At 43.2% G+C, this 20412-nt stretch overlaps 1 protein-coding gene and 1 long non-coding RNA gene across 2 annotated transcripts in view; one reads left to right on the forward strand and one right to left on the reverse strand.

Moving 5' to 3' along the window:
• The window catches only part of CRADD (CARD and death domain containing adaptor protein), a 362979-nt gene extending 356076 nt beyond the window's left edge, over positions 1–6903 (forward strand). The window contains exon 12 of the mRNA XM_082350458.1: positions 652–6903. The gene's annotated coding sequence lies outside the window, so the exon portion shown is untranslated. The remainder of the gene's footprint in view (positions 1–651) is intronic.
• A 6475-nt stretch (positions 6904–13378) lies between these two features.
• On the reverse strand, positions 13379–20118 carry LOC309609253. Its single transcript, XR_014233346.1, has 2 exons — positions 17498–20118; positions 13379–16763 (listed from the first exon to the last, which is right to left on the reverse strand). It is a non-coding gene; the product is annotated as an uncharacterized lncRNA (long non-coding RNA).
• Positions 20119–20412: the final 294 nt, after the last annotated feature.

The raw sequence follows: 20412 nt of genomic DNA on the forward strand, positions 1-20412 counted from the left end.
GCTTGCTCAATGCCTGCTGACTCATGAGCACGAGCTGGGACATGGAAACAATCTTTAACAACCGAATTGGGTAAGGCAATAGGCTTTGTGAACATAAGATACTACCTGAATGAAAGATGAGAAACAAACCTTGGCAAAACCAACCCAGTAGGATTATTCCATCATTCTGCACCTAAAAGAATGAGAGGCAGAGAGCAAAATGCAAGTCCCAGTGACATCAGCCTTGGCAGTCCCTAATGGAAAGTGACCCTGCCAGGGCCCTGCTCCCTCATTCAATCTGGGAATGCTTTCCATTAACGCTGTTAACCCCGCACAGCGGTCAGGGGCAGAGCCGGCCAGGCCAAATGTGCTCGGTTCCAGTTGCTGAATCATCTCCATCTCGTTTGCCCTTCCTAATACCTTCAAGAATTAGAAGAAGCAAAGGAGGGGGAGAGAAGCACGGAGGCCTATCAACTGTAGCAAATCCTTAATTGGAAGCAGTTTGGCCGGTTCCTTCCATCCCTGGGAACTCTTTCCATTAAAAACATTTCTCTACCACAGCCGTGTTTTAGACTTACCATTGTATCCTCAGCCCAAAGGAAAATTCTCTCCACCCCCGACCACATACTGTGAGCGATTTTCCTTCTAAGGGCGTAAAATCACTCTTTTCAGTGTACAGCTGGATGACTTGACATCAACCAAGAAACCCAGTAACATCCTGACCTTCTGAAAGCAGAGTGGAAGATCAGAGAAGGCTTTCCTTGCTGCCCCCAGGACTCAGCACCATCAAAAGGCACACAGAGGCCCCAGAACTGAAGTTGGATGAAAACACCAAGGAGGAAATGAAAGTCAGATATAACCGGGAAGTAGGCAAATTCAATCTTCTCTGAGCTGGAAAATTAGAGCCAAGGGAATTCTATTATTAGGGGAAGCTCAGTGACCTCTGTTCTCAAGTCTGGGTGGGGGAAGGTTGCAAAGAAGACTACACTGCCCTCTATTGGGGGCCTATAGGCACGCAGCTAAGGGCTTTTCATTCATGGTCTCGACTGATTGATTAGCCATTGCACAACCCTTGGGAACAATTATTATCTGAAACAGACAAGCAAACAAAAACAAAAAAACAACTGAGACCATAGACATCAAGCAACTTGCCCAAGGTCATGTAACTAAGATGCAGCACAAGCAAGGCTGCTAAACCAGGGATAAAGGACTTCAAGTTTCATTTTCTTGCCATTTATCTTTATAGATAATCTTTCCATCTTGGACTCAGATAGCTCATGCTCTGAGAGTCTGCCAGCGGTTCTCTCTGGCATGGTGGTTCTCAAAGGTAGCTGCGTATTAGAATCACCTGGAGATGCAGCACTAACCTGCCGAGTACTCAAGCCCCACAGCCGGAAAGTCTGACTTTAATTGATCTGGGGTGGATCCCGGCTTAAGTGAGTTTTAAGAGTTCTCCAGGTGATTCTAATATGTAGCCAGTACTAAGAGTGTCTGCTCTAGCTGCAGAAGGGATGGAGACAGAAATAGATGGTCCCCTCAAACCTAGGACATAGTAGTTAATAGAGAGCAGGTTTGGAGGGCTTCCTTAAAGAAAAATCACTTTTGAAGGATGTGAGCTCAATAGTGGAATGTTACAGTTATGCTTTGTGATGTTGTGGTAGGTGATAAATAGATCCCCAAAGAGCTCCACGTCCTAATCCCTGGAACCTATAAATATGTTACCTTTCATGGAAAAAAGGACTTTACCAATGTGATTAACTTAAAAGATTCTGAGAGGGGGAGATTATCCTGAATTATCTGGGTGACCCTGATGTAATCACAAGGTCCTAATAGGGAGGCAGGGGAATCAGAGTTAGAGAAGGAGATGTGATGACAGAAGCAGAGGTTGGAAGGTGTGAGGAAGGGATCCAAGGATGTGGCAGCCTCTAGAAGCTGGAGAGGCTCCAGAAGGAATAACCTTGCCAACACCTTGACTTTAGCCCAGTAAGACTGCTTTTGGACTTGTGACCTCCAGATCTGTAAGAATAAATAAATCTGTATTGTTTTAAGCCACTAGGTTTATGGTCATTTGTTGACTATTGGTCTATAGGAAAAAATGCAGATCCTGTGTAACTTACCTCACTTCTTAGAGGTTCTGTTTCCCCATCTCTAAAATGGGATCATCTTACTTCAGTAGCGTAGTTTTGAGGGTTAAATACATTGATTAGAAACAAAATGCTTGGTACGATGGCTTATAAACAGGGCTTACTATGATGATCATGGATAGAGGTCTCATGAGGCAGAAAGTGATGTGAGAAGAGAGAGACTTCCAGCTGCGCCCAAGTACATTTCTACAGGACAAGGGGTTGAGGCAAATGGAACAAAGTTAGCAAAGACTGGTGCAAAAGAGCAGCGGCAGCAGGATTTCTCAGCCCGTTGGCCTTTGGGAGATGTTTGCACCTGCCTGTTCTGAACATCTGACCATATTCCCAGAGCTATTGGGTCTACCCCCCGGAACTCATCTCCTTCACTGTAAAATACACACAGCAAGAGAGAAAAGGGAGAGGAATCATCAAAACACCAAAAAGACTCTGAGATACAGGTTCCCCAGTATTTCATTCACAGCCCATATCCAGCCAGCAGGTCAATTTTTGAGCTTATAGACAATTTGGGGTTCTTAAACCCTCTCAAGAATAAAATATGTTTTCTACCTATTTAGTTTTGGTGGAATTATGACTAGTAATGTGTACTGTACCACTCACTAGGCTCGTGATCTTGGACAAATGACTCTGTTCCTCAGCTTCATCATCTGTAAAATGGGGCCAAGGATAACACCCACCTGTAGCGTTTTTATAAGCATTAAATGCTTTCTCCATGCAGAGGGCATTGTGAAGTGCCTGGCACACTTTCGAGTGCTCAGCAAGTTAGCTATTAACATTCCTATCAGGGTTATTTTTATTTGGGGCAAAGAAGTGAGGACAGGTGAAGGGAACCACCCACTTAGAAGACCTGACATGAAAAACAGTAATTTTCAACACCCTTTGATTGTTTTACTCAGTTTCTTTTAAGGAGCTACAAGAGAAAGTAGTCCAAAATCAGAGCCATATACAGTCACTTATTGAGTGCCTATTATGTAACAGGAATTCTTCTAGGACCTGGGAACCTAAAGATAAACAAGATCCATTTCCTATTCTCAAGGAATGTCCAGTCTAATGGTGGAAAGAGGCACAGTGAATTTCCATCACAAGACAGCAAGATACATGCTAGAATTGGGGTAGGTAGGGTGTGATGAAGATGTGCTTAGGAGAGACCTAAACCTTGATGTGGAAGAGGGGGCATCAGGGGGAGCTTCCTGGAGAAAGGACATGTAAGCTGGTGGAGTGAGATACTATGTGAAGAGTTTTAGAAGGAACCAGCTCTTCTGAAAACTTGAGGTCAGGAGCAAGCAGTGTTTTCAGGAAACAGCAAAGAGTCAATATGAGCATGATGCATGGGCCCACGGCCAGAAAAGTTGGGGTGAAGGTGGGGTATTGAGAGATTTCGCTGGAGATCTAAGTGCCATTCAGAGCACAGAGTGACTTAAGAACCATGATAAGTTTGGATTTTAGCTTGAGGACATTGAGGAGCTGCTGAGAGACTTTAAGCTGGGTGATTCTGTAATAAGACTCAAACTTTAGAAAGATCACTCTCAGAGGAACGGTTGAAGAGGGACAAGATGAAAGTCAAAAGATAATGGGGGGTGACTGCAATAATCCTGGTGGAAGAGAATGGACAATGGAGCCGAAGTACTGGCAGTGGGGGTGATCAGAGGTGGATAGATTTAGACATATTAGGGCAATAGTGCTGCAGAGTGTGTGGTGAGATAAGAGAAAGGGAGGGGAAAAATCCCTGATATCCACTAAGTCAGGAAATGCAGGAACCAGCAGTTTGAGTGTCAAGTGATCAGCTCCAATTTAGACATGTTGATCTGAACACAATGAAGGCCTGTAGGACCTTCAAGTGGTTTTATGTAGTTGGCAGTAAGACATGAGTCTGGAGTTCAAGAGAGAGATCTAGGAAGAAGACCTAGGTCTGAGAATGATCAGTCCATAGGTGATCTACTTGAAACTACAGAAGTAATGAGACCACCCAGGGAGAGTGAAGAGCAGGTAGAGAAGATGGTCAATGATCTAAGGTCGGGCAAAGGAAGAAAGGACAGTGAGAAAAGGGAGACTAAGCCTAAACACCCCAAGAGGTCAGGGCAGCCAGGAAGTCCAGGAAGTGAGTGCTTTAAAGGAGGGAGTGGTTCACAGTGCTGAGTGCTTCACTGAGGCCAAAGGAAACAAGGATATGGACTTGACTAATTCAAGGCCATTACCAACTTTGGCAAGAGTGGTTCCAGTAGAGGGATTGGAGTGAAAAAGCCTGATGGATGTGGGCAAGAAGTAGAAGACAAGCAAGTGGAGAGGGCAAATGGGGACCTCTCAAGACGAAGACATGACATTCTCTTGCAAGAGCTTTGTCTGAGAAGGAGAGCAGAGAGATAAGGTAGTAATTGGAGGGAAGCAGGAGGTAGAGGGTTTTTTTTTTTTTAACATATGAAAAACTTGAGAATATTGAAAGGCTGCTGATGAGGAAGAAGGGAAGAAAGGAAGGGTTGATAGTACCATAGATCTTCATTATTATCAGATTCTGTATTTGCAAATTCTCCTACTTGCTAAAATTCACTTGTAACCCCAAAAGCAACACTTGCAGCACCCTCATGGCCATTCCTGGACATGTACATGCTCAGAACAGCAAAAAATATGAGTCTCCCTGTCAGCTGATGAAGCTGGTGATTGAAATACTCCTGGGTGTCTGGTCAAGTTCTGTCTGGAGTTCTGTTGACTCTTGTTTGTGATTGCCGTGATTGCTATTCCAATACTTTCTTTTTTCCTAATCAAGATTTAAGGGTTAAAGTTGTAGAGTTTTTTTCTTCCCAAAATCACCCTATAAAATTGCTCTGGTCTCTATCAAAAAAAAAAAAAATGAGTCTCCCAATATGCTTCTTTCCAGCTGAGGTTGAACAACTGATGTTCTGCCTTCTTGCTTCAGCTCTCATGCTGTAAACGAGCATCCTTTTCACAGTATATATAGTGCTGTGTTTTTCACATTTTGGTGCTTTTTGTTGGTGATGTCACTTTTTAAAGTTGCGTTAAGTGTGGTGCTAAAGTATTATTGAGTGTTCCTCCGTGCGGGAAGGGCATGACGTGCCTTATGGAAAAAATACATGTGTGAGATAAGCTTTCAGGCTTGAGTTATAGAGCTTTTGGTTATGAGTTCAATGTTAATGATTCAACAGTATATATTAAGTAAGGTGTCTCTGAACAGAAACACACATAGAACTAGGTTATATGTTGAATGGTTGATAAAAATGTTGTGACCAGAGGCTCACAGGAACCTAACCCTGTATTCCCTCTAGGAGCAGTGGTGCAGGATTCACGAATTCAGTGTTCACGGTGACCTTATAGAACATAAATATTGTGAATAATGAAAGTTGACTCTGTAAGAGAAAAGGAGAGTCGGGAAGAGGTCTCAGAAGTGGACTTGGGGTGGGCATGCTTTTGGGTAATGGAATGGTCATCTGGAGTCCCTGATCTTGTCATCCAATAAGTTTACTAGACCAAAACATTCCTTTCCAATAAAAACACAGGCAATAAAAACACATGGATAAAGAAGATGTGGCACATATATACAATGGAATATTCCTCAGCCATAAAGAGGAACGGAATTAGGTCATTTGTAGAGACATGGATGGACCTAGAGACTGTCATACAGAGTAAAGTAAGTCAGAAAGAGAAAAGCAAATATCATATAATAACGCATGTATGTGGAATCTAGAAAAATGGTACAGATGACCCTGTTTGCAAAGCAGGAATAGAGGCATAGATGTAGAACAAATGTACGGATACCAAGGGGGAAAGGGGTGGGGAGAGAGGAATTGGGAGACTGGGATTGACACATATACATTATTGATACTAGGTATAAAATAGACAACTGATGGGAACATACTGTATAGCACAGGGAACCCTACCTAATACACTGTGGTAACCTAAATGGGAGGGAAGTCCAAAAGGGAGGGGATATCTGTATGTGTATGGCTGATTCATTTTGTTGTGCAGTGGAGGCTAACACAACATTGTAAAGCAACCATACTTCAATAAAAATTAAAAAACACAAACAAAAAAAACACAGAGAGATAGTTGTCAACTGGGCTTACTCTGAACAAGCAGTCCTGGTATATGAAGAGCAGGAGGATGGGGGCAGGAGGGAAGTGATATCAATAAAAGGACATTGAAACTAAGATGTGGGGAGAGAGGGAAGGTCTCCTTTTGTTGTTCTCTCTCTACATTGTACAATTTATCAAGCTAAAGTTTATCAAGTTAAAAATTCTTTTCTGAGGATTTCCCAGGGAGTCTCAGGTTTCACCTTCCTGCCCTTCTGTTGACACCATACTTTGTTTTGACCCCCTCCTCTAAAACAGGGCTGTTCAGTCTTGTCTTTGCCCATACCTGGATTAAGGAGGAAGTTAACTGCAGACGTTGAGACTTGGTGTTACACAGTAATCTGTTTTTTATTAACTCATCCCAGCAGTTGAAAGCTTTGGAAAAATACTATTAAAACATTGGAACCAAAAAACAAAACAAAAACAAAAAACTTCGCAACCAAGCATATATCCTGTGGGAAACGCTAAGAGCCTTTCCCTTCCCGCCACCCTTATCCTATATTACAAGAGCAAGGCTTCTCTAACTATTCCCAAAGTGAGGTCAAAATAAAGGGAAAAAACTGCTTTGTGTTAAACGGTGTCGTGCACATTTTGAAGATAGGAACAGGACGTCAGACAGGAAGAAAACAAGTTCTCAAATATTGATCATCCTTGCTAGGCTAGGTGAAGTTACAGTGAAGTTTTGTTTTTGTTTTTGTTTTTTAAACAAAGCATGTTTGTTTGTTTGTTTTTAAGATAGTAGTCTTCTTTTTTTTTAATTAATTAATTTATTTATTTATTTTTGGCAGTGTTGGGTCTTCATTTCTGTGTGAGGGCTTTCTCCAGTTGCGGCGAGTGGGGGCCACTCTTCATCGCGGTGCGCGGGCCTCTCACTATCGCGGCCTCTCTTGTTGAGGAGCAGAGGCTCCAGACGCACAGGCTCAGTAGTTGTGGCTCACGGGCCCAGTTGCTCTGCGGCATGTGGGATCTTCCCAGACCAGGGCTCGAACCCGTGTCCCCTGCATTGGCAGGCGGATTCTCAACCACTGCACCACCAGGGAAGCCCCAGTGAAGTTTTAATATTGGGGGAAACTGACACCTGATGTATTTCCATGTCAGGTCACAAAAGGCGGGTTCCATCTGTTGACAAGTATAGGAAACCACACTTAATCCACACAATCAATCATAAATTGTGATTTATGATGATTCAGAGAGGATGCGCCAAAGCTCACTTTTGTTCTACTGTATAAAATATTTTCTTAGCAGATTAACAGTGTAAACAAGTTCAATTTATTTAACAAAATATACCTTTTGGGAGCAGATCATAAGTTTAATAGATTGGTAATACTGAGGAGCCTGTTTGATCTTTTTTAATTAACAGACTTTATTTTTTAGAGCAGTTTTAGGTTTATAGAAAAATTGAACAGAAAGTACAGAGAGTTCCCACATTTCCCTTCTCCCTGCCCTCAGAGACAATTTCCCCTATTATGAACATCTTGCATGTCCAAATGTGGTACATTTGTTACAATTGACAAACTGATATTGATGCATTATTATTATTAATAACCAGGGTCCATAGTTTACATTAGGATTCACTCTTTGTGTACAAAATATATTTTTAATGTGTTTTAGAAGCACAGAAGCCAGAATAATAAAGCTACCCATTTACAGAGGCATCTCTAGGTCGCAGTGCACTGTCACTTAAAAAAAGGGAGCTGAGGTCCAGAGAAGCCAGTGACCTGCACACAGCTGTTTAGTAGGAGAGACAAGATAAGAACCCAGGTCTTCTTACTTCGTCTCCAGTTATGCTGGTGCGAATATTTAAGATACCAATCTTAACCCCATGTCTTCCTTAAACTCAGGTTTACATTTCTAAGCAGAGGATTAAGATGCACTGCCAGTGTTTCCACTGAGAAACAACTGTGACAAGGTGAACAAGATGACACTTGGTCAAAGGCTTGGCAGGTGAGGGGACACAAGTGTTAATCCATCTTTTGGGCTTGAGTATTTAGGGTCCATACTTGCTGCCAATTTATTTGTCTGTTTCCTCCTCTATAGAGGACACTTTAGGAGAAAAGGAACCACGTCTATCTTGTTTACTGTTGTCTCCTTGTTGCTTGCATATTACTTGGAATGTAATAGTACGCAAACAGCAGTTATTAAGCAAATGAATGGAAGGATGAATGAAACATGTATATTAATCAGGGTTTTCCAGAGAAGTGGAACCAATAGTGTGTGGTGTGTGTGTGTGTGTGTGTGTGTGTGTGTGTGTGTGTGTGTGTGTGTGTTTGTGTGTGTGTGTGTATGTATGTATACAGAGAGAAAGAGAGAGAGAGAGGTTGATTTATTATGAAGGATTGGCTCACCTGACTATAGAGGCTGAGAAATCCCGTGATCTGCCATCTGCAAGCTAGAGGCCCAGGAAAGCTGATGCTGTAGCTCCCGCTCAAAGCTGAAGGCCAGAGAACCAGGGCAACCAATGGTGTCAGTCCCGGTCTGAGTCCCAGGGCCCAAGAACCAGAAGCACCAATGTGTGAGAGCAGGAGAAGGTGGATGTCTCAGCTCAGGCAGAGAGCAAATTCACCCTTCCTCGGCCTTTTTGTTCTATTCAGACTCTCAATGTATTGAAAAATGCCCACCTGGATCGGTGAGGGCCATCTTCTTTACTCAGTCTCCTAATTCAAATGCTAATCTCTTCCAGAAACAGCCTCACAGACACACCCAGAAATAATGTTTTACCAGCTCTCTGGGCATCCCTTAGCCCAGTCAAACTGACACATAAGATTAACCATCACAGATGAATACTGTCATCTGTAAGTAATAACAGCCATATGTAATTGCCTCTGGAATCCCTTTCTGATATTTTCCCTTTTGCTTTTCTGATTGTTTTCCAATTACTATTTCATATGACCTTTTCTACTTCTTATGATATTTTGGTCCTTACAATTTCAACCACATCCTATAATTGCAAGATAACTTGAACCAACACCAAATTTCCCAGTCATTTTCTTTTCTTGCTATATAACAAGGTTCAGACACAAGCTACCATTTCTCTTAAGATAATATTTATACCTTTGCGCTGCTTCCAGTACCAAAATCCATGTGCATGTGGGCATGTCAATGTAAATAACTTTTGCCTGGTGCCCTCTCATTACTATGAATGGCAGAAGGAGCTGATGGAAGAAGTACCCCGTATAGAGTCAGCAAATCTATGTTCTAAATCTAAGTTGTACTTACAGCTCTCTTAAGTAATGGAAATTTGTTTCCCTTTGGTTTCCTTAACCACAAAATAAAGATAATATCATGTATTCTTAGGATACCCCCTAAAACTATTTTTCCCATATAAATGTTCAAACAAGGGATGTTAAAATGCTTGGGTATTTCATTAAGCTGTTTATTAGTTTTAGTAAACACTGACTCCAAGGCGAAAGCAAAGGTTACAAACTGGTAACTTGAGGGACCACATTGAGTCAACAGAAGTGTTTTGTTGGTCCAGTAGTGCTAATTTTTAAATTTAAGACACTTACTAAAAGGTTTAAGATTTGAGAGACTTCACATTTATATTCTGGCTTCCTTTGAAAAATCTGAAGATTTGGCACCCTCAGTCCGCATTGCTGCTTGGCAACAACTTGCTGGAGCTAAGCAATGATTTCTTCCTTGTAAAGGCATAGGAGCCCTGTACTTTGCCACAGCCCCCACCACTCCCTAGTCTACAACACGTAGTCTTGGCCGCAGCCCCCACCACTCCCTAGTCTACAACACCTAGTCTTATGCAGTCCCCACCACTCCCTAGTCTACAACACCTAGTCTTGGCCGCAGTCCCCACCACTCCCTAGTCTACAACACCTAGTCTTGGCCACAGCCCCCACCACTCCCTAGTCTACAACACCTAGTCTTGGCCGCAGCCCCCACCACTCCCTAGTCTACAACACCTAGTCTTGGCCGCAGCCCCCACCACTCCCTAGTCTACAACACCTAGTCTTGGCCGCAGCCCCCACCACTCCCTAGTCTACAACACCTAGTCTTGGCCACAGCCCCCACCACTCCCTGTTTTATTGCATCCAGTTGGCTTGACTCACTTCTTTTGCTGTCTGGTTCCTCAAGGCATTTGAATTTGGAAATTTCCTGTTTTAAAGGGATATTACACAGCACATAGTTGACTGCCCAAGTTGCAGCTATCATATTGATCCTATTCACAAATAGTTCCAAAGAAGAAAATCCATAATATTATTTGGTAATCCATTGGGACATTGGAACATCTCCCTTCTATCCAGAAATTTTTCATCACCATAAATAAACCAACAAGAATAATACAAGTTTAGAGCTAGATGACATCTTCTAGCTCATCTGGTCCAAGCCCTTTATATAACAGTTGAGAAGACTGAAGTACTAGATGGTGAAGATGCTTGCTTAAAGCCCAGTAGCCCAACAGAACTAGAAGCAGGATGCAGAACTAAAGCCACAACTAGACTCCCAGTGGAAAGTTTTCCAGGTGGCCATTTCTCGTTCTTTCCAGGGTAGGCATAGAAAACAGCTGCTTACTTTCCTTTAAGAAAAACACATTAAGCTTGGACTCAAGAAAAATAAGTGTTTTTTCTCTTGTTCTAGGCTTTAGATTCTCAGACAGCTGATTTTCCTAACCTTAAATACGATGAAGACGCTCCTTTGAACCCTGTATTCATTTCCTAGGGCTACCATAGCCAAATGCCACAAACCAGGCAGCTCAAAACAGCAGAAACCTGTTCTCCCACAGTTCCTCTAGGGGCTAGAATTATGAAATGATGATGTCAGCGGGGCCATGCCCCCTTTGAAGTCTCTCAGCTTGACTCCTTCCTTGCCTCTTCCTAGCTTCTGGCGGCTTCCTTGCCTTTCTGGGCTTGTAGCTACATCCCTCCAACCTCTGCCTCTGTCATCACATGGCCTTCTTCCTTGTGTCTGTCTCTGTCTCCTCTCTCTCGTAAAGACATCAGTCATTGGATTTAGGGCTCACCCCAACTCAGTATGACCTCAATTTTAAGTTAATTAATCACATCTGCAAAGACCTTATTTTCAAATAAGGTCACATGCAGAGGTTCCAGATGGACATGAATTGTTTGGGGGAACAGCGCCACACTATTCAACACTCTTCAAGCTGCTATAAAACCTCTCCAGATTTTCCTAAAATTGTAGCCCAGTCCACGGGGGCTGATTATCTCATGGCTCCTATGTGCTCTATGGCAGTGGTCCCCAACCTTTTCGGCACCAGGGACCGGTTTGGTGGAAGACAGTTTTTCCATGGATGGGGTGGGGGGGTGGTGGTTCAGGAGGTAATGTAGATGATGGGGAGCAATGGGGAGCGGCACGTGAAGCTTCGCTCGCTCGCCCGCCACTCACCTCCCACTGTGAGGCCCGGGTCCTAACAGGACTCAGACCCATACTGGTCCGCGGCCCAGGGGTTGGGGACCCCTGCTCTATAGGCCATTTCTATAAGCCATCACCCTGCTGGCTTTTAAGAGACAATACATGTATCCCCCACTTTTTACCTACATTAGTACAGATAACAACGTTTTCTGTAAAAGCAAAAATCCTCTTCATATTTCTTTCTCTTGGCAAAAAAACAGGTACTGATGTAGGTCTTCCATAAAAGCAAAGTCGGGTAACGCTAACTTTGGGAAAGCGGGGGATACTGTTCACTTGATGCCAGTCTTGCCTTAGAAAAGGTTACCTAGAAGCGCTCTGCTTTCAGATGGGGGTGGAACTGTATACGCAAACCCTTGTTACTTTCAGGTTTAGGTCTTTCCCTGCCATTCTTTTTTTTTTTTTTTACATCTTTATTGGAGTATAATTGCTTTACAATGTTGTGGTAGTTTTTGCTGTACAACAAAGTGAGTCAGCTTACTGCCAGCAGCAGTAGGGTGTAATGGTCAATGCCTGGGCTTTTGTGTTGGGTGGGACCTGAGTTGCCAGCTATTTGGCTTTAATGCTCCAGCTTCTCTCCGTAAGGTTGCAAGCTGCCTCAGCTATGAGAATCGTATCTTCACACAGTCACTTCCATGCACAGGAACTTTTTCTGAAGGAGAAAAACCTTTCTTAGAAGACCATTGCCCACTCCACCCCCATCCAGACGTTTCTCAGGACTCATTGGTCAAGACTCGATCATATGACAGTGTCCTAGCTCAGGGTCCTCAAACTTTATTGCCCTCAGGACCCCTTTACACTATTAAAAAATATTAAAGACCCTAGAGAGCTTTTGTTTTATATCTTTCAATATTTATCATATTAGAAATTAAAGCTAAGACATTTCTAAAATAGTTATTCATTCATTTAAATGACAATAATAAACCAGTTACAAATATTTTTATGAAAAATAACTATCATTTCCAAAGAAAAATTTAGCAAAAAGAGTGGCATCATTTTACATTTTTGCAAATTTCTTCAGTGTCTAGCTTGAGAGAAATAATAGAAGACAGCTATATTCCAATATCTGCTTCTGCACTCAGACTATTGTGATATGTTCTTTTAGTTGAGGTATATGTAGAAATCCAGCTCATATAAATATGTAATTGGAAAAGAAGAAGTATGGTAACAGCTTTTTCAGGTAGTTGTAAATATTCTCTGATATTGCACCAAAACTTGACAAGTAGTAGTTTCTTAATGGTTAGTTGCAGTATGAAATCTGAAAACATACCAAGGAATTTTCCATTCTTGATTACGTTAAAACCCAGTACTTTGAATTTTGTAATATGTGGATTGGTCATTTGGAAAATATTAGTCACTGAATTACACAAATCTTCCAAATGTTGACACATTTCATTGTACAATATAAAAATAAAAATATCACATTCATTAATATCACCACCAATCTCACTCTCATTTCTTTTGAAAGCTTGAATTTTATCATGGGCAGCAAATATTATTCATTCTTTTCCTTGATATGCCTAACTCACTACATTTTTTGAAAACATTTCTAACCCAAGCCTGAATGATCATAGTTTGTCCGTCAGTTGTTATTTCAAGTAAAAGTGGTGTTCCGTGAGAAACAAACAAACAGCTACTTCAGTTTGCAGCTCAAACAACTGCACAAATTTCTCAGGACAACCATCATTTGCTCTGCAGTAGAAATGCTTCATGTGTACTTCTCAAGTCAAAGGTGAAGATGTAATAAAATTAATAAGTTTTACTGCTTCAAGGACATTCTTAAGTAAAATGTTTTTTGGGTTTTGTTTTTGTTACTCTGTGTGGTGGGGAAGAGTACAATGACTACAGTTTGGTGTCATGATTCATGCTAAGCCACCAGCAAGTTTTACCTACCGTTGCTATTGTAACATGAGTGCAAAAGACAACATGGGGAGAAGGGCAAGTAACATTTTGAAATAATTATATAATAATATTTTGTTGGACTTGTATACACACACATCTATCATTGGAGATAGATGATGATGACGATGATAGACAGACAGATAGATATAATGGCATATATAATTTTGAAAATAGTTTTGACCTTACAGATTCCTGAAAGGGTCTCAGGGACCCCCAAGTATCTTCACACTTGGAGAACCCTGACCCTGGCAGAAAGGAAAGCAAGGAAAATAAATATCTGAGAAGTTCAGCCGCTTTCTCCAGGAAGCGGGCTCGGCCGACCAGGAAGAAGAAGGCAAAGAATAGCTGTTTGTTGGCCACCAACGGTACCTGCCGTCCCCTTTAAGGCAGGCATGGCACAGAGGAAGCACTCATTGATGTTGGATATTGTTATGATAAGAATTATTATTTTATATGTAAGCAGTTAGATTTTCCTTTCCACTCCCTCCTCTGGCAAGTTCTTTTTAAAGTGACTAATTTATTTGATCTTCTCGATACCCTGTGAGATACAGTAGGCATTGTTTCAGAGAAATAGGTTAAGTAACCCAAGGTCCCATACACATTAAGGGCGAATGTCAACATCCCCCAGGACAAAGCTTTAGAGCCCCAAACCTGGTTCTGTGGCCAACCTGTGTCTAATAGGTGCCCATGTCAACTCAGACCTCCAGAAGGCTACTTCAGACAGTTTGGTCACAGAACTAGGTATGGGATTCTTAGGGTTTTTTCTTCCATGGTTGTAAACATCTCTTCCCAGTTAGCAGAACATCCCAGATGAACGTTCTTTAAATTCTACCTCTGTGTTAACTCATGCCATGAGAAAGCTTACATTCTATATTATGCTACTGTATCTCTCTGTAGACATGTATTCATTAAATGAGTACCACATACCACTGATATTAAGGTGAGCTTTTTCACATTTAACATCTTTTAAATTAGAATGCATCACCGGCTATGGGAAGTCATAATTTATTTGGCAATGTTTTCCCTTTCTTAGTGACACACAAAATAGTAGTGTATCTATTATCAGTGGTGTCTTAGAGCCAACAAAACATGGTATTTAAAAATTTAACTCCAGACTTTTCCAGGCTTGATATAAGAAATAACTCCTTGAAGACTACCTCCCCGCTTTCTGCAAAGTTATTATTACACATCATACAATGTATGTTTAATGCCTCGAAAACAAATCTGTCACAATAAATCTCCTAGAGTTCAATGCTAAGGAAAGCACTCTGTCTCCCACTGACCAGCCTGCCCCTCTTGCTGGATAGTCATAATAACGGATTCTTGCAACTCTCCGTTTTAACCAAGACAGCTAAAAAGCTCCAACCTAGCTTCTGCCTCTGATCTTCCATTTACCATCTTTACCTTCATTTTAATCATGGTGAAGAAGGTGTTTTTTTCCTTTTCAGAAGTAAGTGGGGCACAACTAAACAAATAGACTATGCATGTTTCCTAAAATACGCCAACTACGGATGAGACACCCTCCTAGATCCGTGATCCTTGATCTTTCCTCTAAACATGCACAGCACCCTCCTGACAGTACCACCCCATCACCACCCCATAAATCAAGGTGAGGGTGGAGAGAAGATGACACGTGACAGTCTGCCTACAAGAGCACATCAGAATCCTCAGGGCTGTGCCAAGAGCCGCTAGTGATTCTGACCTACATCCAGTCCTGCTTTGGTCTCCTTTCTATGCCCAGGAGAGCAACTTGCACACAGTAAGGCTCAATAAATTGTTCCTGGACATGATTGAGAATAATACAAAATTAGGCATAAACATCTGGAAGAGACCCTGGCAATGAACAACTCTGGGGTTTCAGCTTCATTACCCTCTAGGTGTAAGTGTATTTTCTGGCCAATGAGAAGTGAACAGAAGTGCCGTGTGAGACTTCCCAGAAATCTCCTTAAAGGGAAGGAGCATGCCTTTCTTCTTTCCTTCCTCCACCTCACTGCCTGGAACTCACCTATGATGGCTGGGGCTCCAGCAACCATCTTGGGCCAAGAAAAGATGGGTCAAAGGACCATCAAGACCCCAAATGGTAGGACAGAAAGTCGAAGGATTTCAAGTCTCTGATGACTTTGTGAAGCTGCCTACAGCCCCAGGCTGCTTCCCTCCCAGACTTCCTTTTGTGTGAGAAAAGAAAGCCTGGGGGTCTTTATTCTTAGGGCTCTCTTACAGTCAGCCAAACACAGTTCCTCACTGATACAGCATCATAAAATTATCCATACAGGAAGGTCATAGATCAGGGAAGGGATGAAAGTCATAAAACGAGCCCAGGCCTGGAGGTTAGAACCCCTCTTTCCGGTCTTTGCTATGCTAATTATGCCTTTAGCTCCATGAACTTAAGCAACACATTTCACCTCTATTTACTCAAATCTTCTCTTTAAAAATAAATAAATAAAACTTCCTCCCACAGAGTTATGATGGCTAAATGACATAAAGATGGGAAAGTTGGGGTTTTTTTTAATAAGTTTATTTATTTATTTTTGGCCATGTTGGGTCTTCATCGCTGTGCGCGGGCTTTCTCTAGTTGCAGCGAGCGGGAGCTACTCTTCGTTGTGGTGCACGGGCCTCTCATCGTGGTGGCTTCTCTTGTTGTGGAGCACGGGCTCTAGGCGCACAGGCTTCAGTAGTTGTGGCTCGTGGGCTCTAGAGCTCAGGCTCAGTAGTTGTGGTACACAGGCTCTGTAGTTGTGGCTCACAGGCTCTAGAGCGCAGGCTCAGTAGCTGTGGCGCGTGGGCTTAGTCGCTCCGCAGCAAGTGGGATCTTCCCGGACCAGGGCTCGAACCCATGTCCCCTACATCGGCAGGCGGGTTCTTAACCACTGCGCCACCAGGGAAGTCCCGAGAAAGTCTTTTGAGATGGTAAAACCATTCACCATTGTTACAGTTGGTTGTAGTAATGATGCTCTACAGAATAATCCTTCCATTAGCCCATTTCCTGCAAAATGGGTCAATTCTAGACTCCCATGTTCTGGGCAGTGATGTTGACATTAAAACTGAAACCATAGAGCTTACAAAATCACAAGTCATTTTGATAGAGCACAGACAGTTTTGCAAATGCCTTTCTCTTCACTGGGGAGTGACCGTCTTCTCATCAAGGGAGGCAGAATCATCAATGATGATCAATCCTTTTATGCTGATATTTACATGGAAGATGGCTTAATAAAGCAAATTGGAGACAATCTGATTATCCCTGGAGGAGTGAAGACCCTCAAGGCCAATGGGAAGATGGTGATCCCTGGAGGCACAGATATTTTAAAAAAAGAACTGAACAGTGGTTAACAAAGCTAGAATTCTTTCAAAAGAAAAGAAGGTGGGAGAGAAGCAGGCATTTTAAAATCTTCAAATTATGAGGTAGTTGCAAAGAGTGATCAGCTGTTTGCTATGACCTCCAAGGATGGAGGCTTCTGGTTAGAAGAATAAGTGTTTCCTGCTTGGGCAGTGTCTTCGAGCTGGTTCCCTGAAAGCAGAGATTGGTGATCTTCTGGGAGAGATTTCGGGAAGAGAATGTAAGGGACTTAGGGAAGTGGGTTAGAGCAGGAGAAGAAGATAAAGATGTGGGTTCCCCTCAAGTCTAGCCCCAGCCTGATCCCAGAGGGAACTCTGGAGCTTATATAACATCAAGGAATTGTGTCACCTCAAGGCAAGAGGACCAGAATTTTATACCTCAGTATCAATCAGGCATTGGGGCAGACCACCCCTGAGAGGGTGAAGGGACAATAATCTCCCAAGTGTCTCTGAGTGAGGAGGTCCCCGCTGGCTGAGGACAATTCTTGAGGAGGGTGCAGCTGAGATCCCATAGCAGCCAACACTTACAGCAGCTGTGGGATGCATGCACTGGCCCATAACGGGGGAGCTGGGTTGTGTACCCCAGCGTCTACTATAGGAACAGAACACTGAAACACTGGAGTGGGTTACGGAGGAAGCATCTGTCTACTTCTCTAGAGACCCTTAAAAGTAGAACCAACTCACCTGTGTGACAGAGTCAAAATAAATGGGCTTGCCATGAAGAGCTGGGTGGATGAGACACTTGCACAATAGACCGTGGGGCTCTGCAGTTCTGTTTTCCGGCATCCTGGGAATTCAACTGCAAACCTGGCAGAAATGAGAACGTGTGGGACTCGAGAGCTCCATCCTGAGAGTGCCCCCAAATAGAGGAGAGAGATGAATCAGGGAAGCCTTTTCTCCTTATGCCTTATTCTTCTTTCCCCGATGGTCAGTGGCCACTGTCAGAGGCAGTTTGGAGTAATCATTAAAAAGGCAAAGTCTACAGTCAACCCCCTGTTGGTTCTGCCCTTAGACTAGTCAGCTCAGCCCCCTAAGCCTTGCTCTCTCCAGCTGTAATAAGGACAGTTCTTGTGGCAGAGGCGGCCGGCTGGCCACCCATCCACAGTGCAGGTGTATGGCTGCCCCGTCAGCACCTACATTTCCAAGTCCCCCTTGTGGCCACACGTGACTGACTGTCACCAATGGGGTGTGAGCAGAAGTGACTGTCCCTGACCAGAGTGGGTAAGAAGTGAGTGATTCCCCTACCAATTCTTTCCCCAACCAACTACTGAAAGGAGAGAATTCTGAAGACTTAGAGGAGGGCAGAGGCACAGATGGAAGGAGCCTAGATTCCTACATCACACAGAAGGCTGCGTACCCAGGATTACTCAGAATAGACTGAAGTGAGTGAGAAATCAGCTTTTAATCATGTTAGAGCTCAGAGATTTGGGGATTTGTTAAAACTAGTGTTAACCCAAACTAATACAATTGTAAATTCCTACTTTAAGGTTGTCATGGATTGAGATGACATCTGTAAAGAATTTTAGGCCCCTTAATAATGTCTATCATCTTCCCTCACAAAGTACCCCAAAAGGAACAGAGTCTATTGAAGGGTGATAGGTGGGTGTTTCTCAATATTTTGTTGAAGAATATGCAAATGCGGCCACAAGACAAATTCCCTAGCCCCTCTTAAAATCTGATATATAGAAATTCTGGAGCACTGTTGCTTAGCAACCTGGCAGATAATCAGCGCTTATAATTGTTAGTTATGAGTATTAACAGAGAAGGGATAGAATTTTTATACAAACAATAATAAAAATCAATAGCTACTGAATGCTTACTGTATATTAGATACCATACTAAGAAGTTGGGTATGTTATTTATTTAATTCTAGCCATAAAGTGATTGAGGGAGAGATACTTCATCCCCATTTTACAGATAAGAAAACTGAGATTCAAAAAAGTTAAGTAACTTGCTGAGTTAGTAAGTAGCAGAACTGGCTTTGAATCCAGGTCTGTTCATTCCCAAAGCTGTGTCCTTTCCTCTCTACTATGATGTACCTGGTTCCAGGGCTGCCCCTCAGAGTGTAAGGACTCCAGTCCCTGGGGGTAATTTAATCACCACAAAACCATAGCCAGCTCCCTGTCCCATGATAGATTTTTTTTTAATCCCCTTAAAGTCAACCGCCAGTCCCAGAAAGTTTTTTTAAAGTCATGATTTATATAGGTCACCTCACGGCAACATTTTCAATCTTCTCTTAATTTTAATCACCCTCCCCGCCACGAGAAAACTTACAAGGGGAAAGCTTGGAGAGGTTAGTGATTTCTGACCCCCACATTAAAGACACTGTCCTCAGAAGTCCCCTCTGGCTTCCCAAGTGAGCTCTTGGCTTCTGTGATTTTCCACATTACCGCTGAGAGCTGAAAAGGTTTGGACTCTGCCAGACGTCTCTGCACGGGAGGATGACCTAGACAGGCCCTTGGGCCAGCTCAGTAAATCAGAGGAAAACAGAAGGCCCAGATGCTCTGTGTCACGCTGGGAAAGGTAAAGCCCTTCTCAGACCATGAGTGTGTCTATCACGGGTGGCCCAGTGTGACAGACAAGAGAAGATGGGTGGAGTGGGCAGGGGGCCAAAGCACTGTCTCCTCCTAAAGAACACAGGGGGCAGTGTTCTCTCCAGAGAACCTGCCTTTAGTCCACCGAGCTTTCCTATTCCAATCGTTTGTACCTTTAAACCTTCACAACATTGTTTTTGTAGAGAGTAGGTGTGCTCTCAGTGCTAAATTCTGATCTTGTTCTTTAATAGCAACTCAAGGCAAGGGAAACAAGGAAAGTGTTACTGACACTTATACTTGGCATTTCACTTCCTGAGTTTCTCCACAGCATTGGGGATTTGAGGGTGTAAATGAATCCTATTTCTCCTCCCCTCTGGATTCTGAACCAATGGGGAAGTAATACACAAGAATCAAAGATCACATGGATGACCTTCTTGCCGAGAAGGCTGGTTTGAAGACCTGGCTGGGATCCAAGGCCCAAAGAAGCATCTTCTCCTCCCACTAAGATGAAATCACGCACTGGTCACAGGATAAACTGCCATGGGGCATCGCATACAGGACCCGTGGCAGAGTGGAGGGGAACTGGGGACCTGTGGGCAGGCAGAAGTGCTGAGCAAGGTGGGTAGGCACCATGCCCTCTCCCCATCTTCCCCAGGAAGACTAGAAAGAAGGGCTGGAACTGTTCCTCCAGTTATATTCACCAGGGAGGAGTGGAGGAAGGGTCCGCTATTGTGTAGGGATCACGAGGAGTTGGGCAAATAAGCTTTCCTTCCAACAGACTGCTGAAGACAAGGAGAAAGGATCCTTTAATTCCGGAGGCGGTTTAGAAGCCCTGCTGGACGCCCAGAGCAAGAAAGCCCATCTGGACCTCGGAATTAGCCACACCATCTCCATCTGTCAGCCGCCCCAGGTCTCCTTTTCTGCACCAAGAAGCTGACCAGCTTTGCAACTCTTGGCTGACTAGCTGGGACACATCAGCATCGATTGATCCAAGTCACCTCTGTCAGTCTCCTCCAGCCAGCGCCTGATGGCTGTTTTTCCATGTCCCCTCTCCTGAAAGCATTG

Source organism: Balaenoptera borealis (genome assembly GCF_965194805.1).
Source record: "Balaenoptera borealis genome assembly, chromosome: 13".
Lineage (NCBI taxonomy): Eukaryota > Metazoa > Chordata > Mammalia > Artiodactyla > Balaenopteridae > Balaenoptera > Balaenoptera borealis.